At 54.0% G+C, this 10,474-nt stretch overlaps 1 long non-coding RNA gene across 4 annotated transcripts; it reads right to left on the reverse strand.

The window, feature by feature from the left end:
• Window positions 1-372: 372 nt before the first annotated feature.
• On the reverse strand, window positions 373-10,013 carry LOC145520807 (uncharacterized). 4 transcript variants are annotated; one of them, XR_014064841.1, is made up of 4 exons: window positions 9,881-10,013; window positions 9,353-9,439; window positions 8,769-9,256; window positions 373-5,935 (listed from the first exon to the last, which is right to left on the reverse strand). It is a non-coding gene; the product is annotated as an uncharacterized LOC145520807 (long non-coding RNA). The 4 variants fall into 4 exon arrangements; XR_014064839.1 differs by having other exon boundaries at window positions 373-1,633; window positions 1,881-5,935; window positions 9,353-10,013; XR_014064840.1 differs by having other exon boundaries at window positions 9,380-10,013.
• Between the last annotated feature and the right edge of the window lie 461 nt (window positions 10,014-10,474).

Genomic DNA, 10,474 nt, shown 5'->3' on the forward strand with positions numbered 1-10,474 from the left:
GTGTACTTCTGAAAGGTTGAGTTGGGTCAGCTCGTGGGATCCATTAACGCGGAAACGCCCCCTGTGGGACCACAGGACACTTTGATGGGATGACAGTAGTCATCCTCCAGCAAGGCAGGCGATGAAACCTGTTGAAACCACCCTGATACAAAGGTTGGAGCTGAATATTTATTTCCAAGTGCAAGTCAACCCAATGGGCAGCATTAAACATGCCAGCCTTTTCCAAACTGCTATTCTCAATCACCACTCTCTGCACTTCCAGATTTTGGCTGGAACGGGAACTGACACTGCCAAGATGCTGAGAAAACGGAAAGACATGTCTTTTCCTGGCCTAGTTAAAGACAGGAAGGTAAAAAACCCGGCCACAGAATCTGTTTTCACAAGCATCTCAAGAGCTTTATTCAACATACGATGATCAGCTATACATAATTAAACGCTGCTTTTATTGCCGATGCATTTCTCAAAAACTTTCCATCACAGTGGCATCCAAGGGCCAGCTTTCATCTTCCTTCACTCCAGGCAAGAAGGACGTGTGTTGGGTCACCGGCCAGGCGCCCACATTTGTAAGCCCATCCCCACTGCTTCACAAAGAGAGAGTGCTTGGAAACCAACTCATAAAAGCAACTGAAAGCTTTGCTCTATAAACAGAAGAAAAATCCCATTTGGTGATCTTAGACTTTATGAATCTTACTACTGTTATGTTTTTAAGATACTCAAGTGAAGCACAGTCAAATCATTGCGTTTGTTTCCATAAAATATCGTGCTGAGAGCCATGCTGAGATGTGTGGACACAGACCTGAAAAAACAAAACACAAAACACTCCTGTTGTCGATGTTAGAGAAAAGGAAGTAAGAGTGAACATGAAAACAGACAGCAACCAAGAACACCCAGAAGAAACAAAAAGAGAAAAGGACCGCTGATCCGCGGCTCCAAACTTCCAGCCCCTGCGGAAGCTACAGGGATGGAGCGTCACAGGGGAGGTAGTCTGGCACTTTCTTCTCCGAGTTTATCCCAAACGTGCCACGCACAGCCTGGGAGGGACATTCGATTCAAAACAAGCTTCCTCTTCAAATGTGAACCATGAGAAAGCTCTTAGTCAACCACACCTTATTGCAAATTAATCTCATTAGGCTTTCTTACTATTTATCAGTTTATGATACTGATGCTAACAGTTTTAGTGGGCAAGAAACAGGGGCCTCATCAACCCAGGGGGCCCTTTGGGGAAGATGGATCAGCAGATGGCTTGTTTGAATCACTTCTCATTCCTCCTGCGACTGGAATAAAGTGACGGGCAGGCCCAGCGGCACTTGCTTTGGCAGAACACAGCTGGTTTCTCCTTGAGGAGACAGCTGATGGTGCCCAGGGATCGTGCCAGAGAAGCTGGTAGGAAGGAGAACAGAGGCGAAGTCGTCCCCTTCTTTCAGGAGTTGTCCCAGAAGTCGGCGCCGTGCGCTCAGGGGCATCTCACCCGTTGGAACCCAGCACAACGGCCACGGGAGCTGCCCAAGGAGCTCAGACGCACCGCGTTCGCTCTCCGTTGACACTTGGCTGCCGAACAAGCTTCCTGTGCTGCTGAAACAACTGACCGTGGACTTGGTGGCTTCTGATGGCATGTCTTCCTTCTCGTCTTGTTCTGGAGGTTGGAAGTCTGAAATCAGAAGTGCTGGACCAAACCCACATCCTCCCACCTGGGCTGCAGAAAGCAGCCCTCCCTCCTGTCAGCCCCTCCCCACCCCACGTCCTGCAGCCCAGTGTCTGGCCCAGCGGTCGCTCCCCTTCTGCCTCTGGGCCATCATCACCCCTCTACCTCCCTCCTGAGGACACTGCAGGGGTATCTGGGGCCCACGTGGACGATCCAAGATAGTCTCCGTCTCAGTCACCTGCAACGACTCTGCCAAATCAGGGGGCAGCTGCAGGTTCCAGGAACCTGCAAGTCTTTGGGGCTGTGTTTATCTTGTCACGTCCGACAGAGTTCTCTGGGGCCTCTGTTTCCAAGGACCAGGGAGGCATGGACTCTGGAGGAGCAGGGGCATCAGCCGCAGAGAGGCAGGCAGGCCGGGGTCCTTGAATCACTGTCCAGAGGGTGAGACTTGGGTGTGGAGGTCACTCTGGGTGAGAAGTGGGGTGGAAATGAATCAACATAAACTTTAACAGATTCCCTGTATTTTCTTGCAGCAAGGCCACGTCCTGTTGGCCACATCTTTTCCCAAAGACCAGTGGGGAAGATTGATGCCGTGCATGTCTTTGAAGCAGCCAGATTCAGAAGGGCTCTGCCTGGCCCCCGGTTCTTCAAAGTGCAGCAAGAGAGACGCTTCAGGGCCTCGGGGGGCGGCCTTTCATCCCTGTCCATCCTGGCGGGGCTGCTGAGCAAGGTCCTCTGTGGCCGGGCGGCCCCCAGTCGGGCCTCCCCTCCTGGGAGGCGCGGGCTCTGGAGAACGTGTCCAAGGCTGGAGGTGAGATCAGCGGGAACAGACGCTGGAACGCCTCCCTCTCTGACTACTCTCCTCCCATGGGGCAGAGACGCTGAGCCTTTGGCCTCAGCCAGTCGTGTTCCGTTGGCATCTTTAAAGCTGAGCGAAAGGTGACCCTCGGTTACCACGTGTGACTTCCTGAGGGAGAGGGAGCCAGGCTTCTCCTTGCTCCTTCCTGGAAACACGCCGGGACCCACCAGGACAGATGGACAGAGAGTGTGGTTCAGCTACGTGCTCACGGTCTCACGCCTTCGAGGTCAGTCTCCTGAGAACGGACGCAGGGTGATGTGTGCCCACTGTAACCCCCAAGGAGAGGAGCCTGGTCACTGCTGAGCCCCACGGGGGCATCTGATGACTGCCTTGTCACCAAAAGCACTTTTTTCAGCTTTACTGAGGTATGAAAGTGAAAGTGTTATCGCTCAGTCGTGTCCAACTCTTTGCAACCCTGCGGACTGTGGCCCGCCAGGCTCCTCTGTCCATGGGGTTCTCCAGGCAAGAAGAAGGGGATCTTCCAGACCCAGGAATGGAAACTTGGTGTCCTGCCTTGCAGGCAGATTCTTTTGTCTGAGCTACCAGGGAAGCCCTGTGTTGAGGCATAAGTGACAAACAGCCAGGAGGTATTTAAAGTGCGCAGCACGGTGATGTGATATATAGTTATACTTGTCACAAAATAAGTCAGTCCTTCTTTGTAAAACGAACATTCCCAGCGCACATCTGTGCTGAATCCCAGTGCTTTCACACACATCAGGGATGCCGCTAAGAAGCATGTGATCAGCGTTTTCTAGACACTCATCTGCTCATAACCTCCTGACCTCGAGTCAGGTCCAGTGCGTGTCCAGCGCCGTGCGGGGCTGGGGGCACATGGGGCTGAGACAGAGGGGGCCGAGCCATCACACGGGCAGAGCTGTGGGCACGAGGTGGCGACAGGTGCTGAGGATGAGAATTCAGATTGCTCACAGTCAGAAGGCCACCTGCGCAAAGTGCCCGGACTCACCCCGTCCTGACTCACCTGTGACTCAAGGTGCCGCAGAGACGCAGCACAGAACAGGGCCGGCCCTTGTTAACGGCCTGCTTTCGGACCCTTAACACGGTTTCCACAGGCTTACCTTCCAAGGGCCCTGGAGTCTCGGGCTGCGGTCCCCTCAGGGTCCCGGCCCTTCCCCGCCCACCCCCAGCCTTTGGGTTTTCCAGGCCAGCGAAGCGGCTGCAGCCTGTGTGGGTGACAAGCCCTCCAGCTCCCTGAGTCCCATTACGGCCGTTGCCTTCCACACAAGCAGCCCTCACGACCCTGGCAGTCCGCCAGCTCACCTGAGCTTTTCCGAATACGTGTTTTCACTCCCAAGAGCGTTCACGCATAACGTGTGTTTCTGGCATTTTCTTTTGACTAGAGCGTGTGGTACGACATCAGGAAAAAATTTCCGTGGTCGCAGCACAGCATATTCAAAAGACAGGCAAGATAAATTTTATAAAAAGAAGCACTTTGGTTTGCGTGTCTTCCACCAGCTCCAGGCGGCTGGGCCCTGAGTGTGCGCCTCACCCTAGGACCACGGCCGGGGCCCTGGCCGTCAGACCACAGAGGTGAGTGCTGCGCTTCCTGCTAGGTCCCGACAAAGATCTGGGAGCCTCGTTCTGAATCAGACAGGCTTTCCTGGTGTTCGATTATTTCTTCTGTTATTTTGTTCATCCAGAACATGGAAGACGCCACCTGGATTAAGCCACCTTCCCCTCACTGCCTTAGAAGCAGGCAACCCGGGACCACAGATTCCAGGGGTCAGGCAGCAGGTGCAGAGAACAGAGCCTGCTTCTGAGGGTTGCGGGTCGGGGAGGCATGGTTGCTAGAGAGATGCCCCTGTTGCAGCCTGTGGAATGCTTGAAACCCTGCCCCATATCTCAGCATAACTGCTCAAAATGAGCACAGTTACGCGCACCAGTAGTAGGTCTGTTGTACATAAACAGTAGCTGTTCTCGTCCAGTCGCTCAGTCATGCCCGACTCTTTGCGACTCCATGGACTGCAGCACCCAGGCTTCCCTGTCCTTCACTCTCTCCCACGGTTTGCTCAAACTCATGTCCACTGAGTCAGTGATACCATCCAACCATCTCATTCTCTGTCGTCCCCTTCTCCTCCTGCCCTCAATTTTTCCCAGCATCAGGGGCTTTTCTAATGAGTCAGTTCTTCCCATCAGGTGGCCTAAGTATTGGAGTTTCAGTTTCAGCATCAGTCCTTCCAATGAATATTCAGGACTGATCTCCTTTAGGATGGACTGGTTTGATCTCCTTGCAGTCCAAGGGACTCTCAAGAGTCTTCTCCAGCACCACAGTTTTAAAGCATCCATTCTTTGGTGCTCAGCCTTCTTTATGGTGCAATTCTTAAAACCATACATGACTACTGGAAAAACCATAGCTTTGAGTATATGGACCTTTGTCAGTAAAGTGATGTCTTGGCTTTTTATCACACTGTCGAGGTCTGTCTTGCACATAAAATGATCCCACATACACATCCATCCTTCGTACCTGTGTGATCTGTGAGGATAACTGTGTGAACTGACCAGTTTGCTCAGACTGTCCCCCAGCTCTGCTTGGAAAGAATGAAATGTGGGTGCTTCAGCCTCTGGGCCACCACAGACACCCCGGGTCTGGCCAGCGCCCAGCCCTGGGAGGCACACATCTTGGGGTGGCGACAAGAGGACAGGCTGTGGCGGAAGTGCACACTGTATCCCTGTGAGCAGAGCCTCGGAGACGGGCCACGCTGAGCGGGACAGATGGGGCCAGGGCTGCCCGGCTCGGGGCGCTTGGCAAGGGCTGCTCAGTGTCGGGGTGGGGAAGAGGGCTGGACAGCGGGAGCTGGAGCGGGGGGCGCCTGTGTGTCGTGTCCAGGGCTGGCAGGAGGCACTTTAGAGACCATTTCACAACCACTGTAGGTTTAGGAGAATGAGGTGCAGGAGGGCCGAGTGAGGGCTCTACCAGCCGGGCACCGTCCTGATACCAGGCTTTACGACGACGTCCTGGTGGGGGGTAGGCATGTGTGTGTACGTGTCTGTACACACATGTGCACACGTGACCTGTGACCGGACACACCCCAGCTCTGCCCCTGCCCTGGCCACCGAGGGGCGTCCTGGGAGCAGGTGGCCGATGGCAGCCTTGTCCTGGGCTCAGAGTGAGAAGGGCCCTCCTTGTCCCCAGACATGGGCAGGAGCACATGGATCTGTAGGAGGATTCCCACGGAGAGCACCGTCTCCACGGACCAAGGAGACGGACTTCTGCTTCTTCCCAGCAGCTTCACTCTGGGCTCCTCACCTCGACGCCCCACAGGTGACCCCCCCACACATCATTTCTAGAAGCCGGATAAACTCCTTCAGTTTTCAAGGTGCTAGCTCCCCTTCTGGCCAGCACTGTCCACTTGATGCGGGCTGTGGGAAAGCTGGATGATGTTTCAACTTCTGCTCAGGATTCTCAGATCACCAGGCTGTGACAGAAAAAAGAAAATGGGCAAAGAGGAGCACAAGACACACCAATTTACTGACGACGTAACAGAGTGATGATGCTGCTGACTGTATCAGACTGGATGCTGGAGCATCTAATCCATGTAATCACGGCCATTTCCTCGACTACCTGAAGTGAAAGCGAAAGTCGCTCAGTCGTGTCCGACTCTTTGCGGCCCCATGAACTGACTATACAGCCCACGGAATTCTCCAGGACACCTACCGGATACCTATCGAGTGCCTAAAGCAGGAATCAGATACAACTGAACGGCCAGTGGTGTGAACAGCTTGGATTCTCCAGGCCACGACGCTGTGTCTCTAACCAGAGCCTGTTGGATGCTGACCAATTCCAAGACAGCCACAAGGACAGCGAATTCCCCACCATTGGCTGCGTCCCATTTGATTCAGAGGCGGGGCCGAGGCAGGCGATGGACTCAGGTCTGGGGGAGGCTCACGGACAACCCTGCCCCACGGGTCCTCGCCCCTGCCAGTCCCCCGCTGCCCCAGCCCGGTGATGGCTTCCCGCCCGCTGCGGTCAAGCGCGTGGGTCCCCAGGGTCTGTCCGCAGCCTGCTCCCTCCCACGCCCTCTCCCTCCCAAAAACCTCTCCCGTTCCCATGATCTCAGCCTCACTCATACTCTTCCAGACTTACAGATCCAGACCCAGAGTCTTCTGAACTCTGCATTTCCGGGCGCAAACGAAATGCTCTTAACCAGATGTTTCCTAGTGCCTGGGATTCACCTCAGAAAGAAACCCCAGCCACCATCCTCCCCCAGCCCTTCTCCACCCCCCGGGACCCCTCCAGCAGCAGGAGTTCCTCATCGTCCAACAGCTCTGACTCCAAAGAGTCTCTGACCCCACGACCTTGTCCTCTGAATCCCCCGAGAGGAGGGCCCCTCCTCTCTCACGCAGACAATTCCTCAACACTGTTGATACTTTCCACAGACTACACTCTCGCAACAATCTGAGGACTGAGTGTTATTATTCAAATTTTATAGATAAGAAAACTGAAGTTCCAAGAGATTAGCCCGATGACTAAGACCACACAGCCAGGCGGATACAAATTCACTCTCATGGGCAGATCTGTCTCACCGCAAATCTCAGACTCTGGACCGAAGGAATCACAACCTTGTGTGTGACCCACAAGCCTCGAAGTAGCTCACGAGGGTGTGTGGGCCCTGAAAGGGGAACAGGAGAGCCTTGGTCAGTGTCCAGCTGCCAGGCGACCGTGAATCACGGGGAGCAGCTACAGGTGACTCTGTGAGTAACAAGGGTGAAAAACTGGCTTACAACTCAACATTCAAAACACTAAGATCATGGCATCCAGTCCCATCACTTCACAGCAAATAGATGGGGAAAAAGTGGAAACAGTGACAGACTTTATTTTCTTGGGCTCCAAAATCACTGCAGATGGTGACTACAGCCATGAAATTAAAAGAAGCTTGCTCCTTAGAAGAAAAGCTATGACCAACCTAGACAGCATAGTAAAAAGCAGAGACATCACTTTGCCAACAAAGGCCCATATAGTCAAAGCTATGATTTTTCCAGTGGTCATGTATGGGTGTGAGAGTTGGATCATAAAGAAGCTTGGGCACCTAAGAATGGATGCCTTCCCAGTGTGGTGCTGGAGAAGACTCTTGAGAGTCCCTTGGACTGTAAGGAGATCAAACCAGTCAATCCTAAAGGAGATCAACTCTGAATATTCATTGGAAGGACTGATGCTGAAACTGAAACTCCAGTACTTTGGCCACCTGATGTGAAGAACTGACTCACTGGAAAAGACCCTGATGCTGGGAAAGATTGAGGGCAGGAGAAAAAGGGGATGACAGAGGATGAGATGGTGGGATGGCATCACTGACTCGATGGACAAGAGTTTGAGCAAGCTCCAGGTGATGATGAAGGACGGGGAAGCCTGTTGTGCCGCAGTCCACGGGGTGGCAAAGAGTTGGACACGCCTGAGCAACTGAACAATGACAACAGGTGAAGAGCAGGGCGTCAGGAGCGGAGGTGGGATTACAATCCTCACGCCGCAGGGTCTCACTTTTTCCAGTCAGCCCCACCCACACAGACACTATAGTTTACCTTTGGTTCTAAAACTGATCTCATTCAAAGCAGACCTGTCTCTTTCAACTCTTCACACCTGGAACAGCTGGTCGCCGGCCAGCAAATGAGCCCAGCTTCCTAAGAAAGCGTTTACACACCTGCCACCCTTACGGCCAGCGCATCAGCGGTCGGCTCGGCAGCACGCCCGCCAGGCTCACTCTCGCGTTTCGCAGGCGTGTCTTTTCTCCAGAGCTCCTGTCCCTCCCCCAGGCTTACCCACCGGTCACCACTGTCATCCTCGGAAACTCAGCTCACAGCTAACTCCTCTGGGACACAAGTCCCTGGCCCCAGGGACTGAGGAGAGGGCCCTTCTCCACCCACACGACACCCTCTGGTCCCCAGAGGGGACCCTCATGGGGAAGAAGCTGCTTGCTTGCTCGGGTGACCGAGAGCAGAGCCGTTAGTCTATTCCCGCCCCAGATGCCGCTGGGAACCCTTCCCCTCAGCATCACGGCTTCCAGCACTCAAAGCCTGTCTCCTTGTTCACCCGGCGGGCATCTGCTCCCTGTTCAGGGCCCACACATCCCCGTGAGCCCCTGCTCTACCTCAAGGACTCCCTGGGTTCAGGCGTCACGTCACTGTCCACCTGACCCCTGTGACACCATGTTTCAGCTACGTGGTGGCTCCTTCTACACCGTGACCCCCATGCATTTAATCAAATCAGGGCTGGTGGCTTCTGACCCTGCCACGAGTAGCGTCCTGGGAGGTACTCACTGTGTCACGTGCTGGGGACTGCATGCAGGAAGAACGGTGCGCAGCCATCCGACTCTGGGCGGCGCTCAGAGGAGGCGGTGAGATAGCCTGGAGCCGAGGAGGCGCTCCCTCAGCGGGAGGCATGGCCTGCGGTCCGTGCTCACCTCTCATCTTCCGACCGGTCCTGCAGGCAGCCTGATGCCGGGTCCCAGGTCCCTGTGTCACCTGCTTCCCACAGTGGGGCCTCTCCTGGGACCAGGTCTGAGCCTGGCTCTAAGACCGCATGACATCACTCATATGTGATATATGGAATCTAAAACACGACACAAACGAGCTGATCTATGAAACAGAAACGAAATCACGGACACAGAGAACAGACGGGCGGCCAAGGGGCAGGGGAGGAGGGCAGGACGGAGTGGAGGCTGGGGCCAGCGGGCACACGCTCTTATACGTGGAACGGATGAGCAACGAGGTCTTCCTGCCCAGCACGGAGAAGTACACTCAGCATCCTACGAGAAACGATAGTGGGGAAGAACGTTCAAAAGAGAGTAACTGGATCCCTTTGCAGAAGGGACTCATTAAGACAACATGTGAATCAACTCCACCTCAATAAAACGCGTGGATTAAACAACCTTGGCCGGCGGCTTCCTCTGTTCCATTCTGTTCCATCGCGCATCGATTCTCCGTCCTCGCTGCTGGGAGGGGGGTGGGGATGGAAAGCCCGAGCTCACGGGGTCACCTCGACTGGGTCTCCCGACTCCGCAGCGTTTCCCCTCCCTTATTTAAGCCATTTCCCCCCAAAGCCTGAATTAAAGCAGCCCCGTCCTGCATCTCCCGAGATGCCCCGATGCTGGAAGGCGGCGCCCGCCAGGAGGGGGCTGGCTGCCCCCAGCTCACGCCCACAGGACGCTGCTGATCCAGACAGTCTTCTCTGAAGCAGACGAAGCCCCGCACGGGCCCCCAGGGGGGCGGACTCCACGAGCTGGGGGCTCCTCTCTGCCGCGCGGCCCTGACCCGGCGTGTGACCCAGGGCCTCTGGGCCGGGTGAAGGGGCCGTCCCGTTGCGCAGTCAGCCTCGCGGACATCTCCGCGCTGAGGAGCTGTGACCGCATCTCCCCGGCTAGGTGACTCACGCTCGGCCCTTCATCTTGACAAGCGGGGCTGTGTGAGTCGCTGCTGCAGATTATTCCTTCCATTTCATCATAGTTTGACATTTCATAGACGGGAGCCCTTCAGCAGATAATTGAAACCATCCCTCGCCTCTCAGGGCAGGAGCCCCCCGAGGGAAGCCTAATAAGACGTTTCCGAATGTTATATATGGCTCTTGTATACGTCAGACTTTTTACATTACTCATTTGACATCCATGTTTGACATTTAAACTTTAAAAAAGGGAGTTTATTACCCAATGATTATAAAAAGAAACAATCAAAACATTCAAAATAAGAGCATTTTACAAACATGACTAAATCATATGGTTTTAATTCATTCATTGCAGGATAATAATTAAAATTAGGTGGATTGATTCAGAAGCTCAGAACAAAGTGTATTATTTGCTCCCATGGATTTCTTTTAGTTTAAATAGTTTCTGAACTTATGTGAACACCATTTCTAAGGTGGAGTTTCGTTACATGGAAAACAAGACGAGTTCCATGGTGTCAACACCGTATAAACATTTCTTTAGCACAGATATATTTCAGAGTCATGCAGAAATACTCACTGCATGTAC

This window comes from Giraffa tippelskirchi, chromosome 9 (assembly GCF_054371585.1).
Source record: "Giraffa tippelskirchi isolate mGirTip1 chromosome 9, T2T-mGirTip1v1.2.pri, whole genome shotgun sequence".
Classification (NCBI taxonomy): domain Eukaryota; kingdom Metazoa; phylum Chordata; class Mammalia; order Artiodactyla; family Giraffidae; genus Giraffa; species Giraffa tippelskirchi.